Raw genomic sequence first — 621 nt, 5'->3', positions numbered from 1 at the left:
CTCAAGAGGCAGATCAGGTGGTCTGGTATTCCCATCTCTTTCAGAATTTTCCACAATTTATTGTGATCCACACAGTCAAAGGCTTTGGCATAGTCAATAAAGCAGAAATAGATGTTTTTCTGGAACTCTCTTGCTTTTTCCATGATCCAGCAGATCTTGGCAATTTGATCTCTGGTTCCTCTGCCTTTTCTAAAACCAGCTTGAACATCAGGAAGTTCACGGTTCACATATTGCTGAAGCCTGGCTTGGAGAATTTTGAGCATTACTTTACTAGCGTGTGAGATGAGTGCAATTGTGGGGTTGTTTGAGCATTCTTTGGCATTGCCTTTCTTTGGGATTGGAATGAAAACTGACCTTTTCCAGTCCTGTAGCCACTGAGTTTTCCAAATTTGCTGGCATATTGAGTGCAGCACTTTCACAGCATCATCTTTTAGGATTTGGAATAGCTTTGTTCGTAGTGATGCTCTCTAAGGCCCACTTGACTTCACATTCCAGGATGTCTGGCTCTAATGTCAGTGATCACACCATCATGATTATCTGGGTCATGAAGATCTTTTTTGTACAGTTCTTCTGTGTATTCTTGCCATCTCTTCTTAGTATCTTCTGCTTCTGTTAGGTCCA

This window comes from Bison bison, unplaced genomic scaffold (assembly GCF_000754665.1).
Source record: "Bison bison bison isolate TAMUID 2011002044 unplaced genomic scaffold, Bison_UMD1.0 scf7180017864307, whole genome shotgun sequence".
NCBI lineage: Eukaryota > Metazoa > Chordata > Mammalia > Artiodactyla > Bovidae > Bison > Bison bison.
This window is presented reverse-complemented; position numbering follows the sequence as displayed.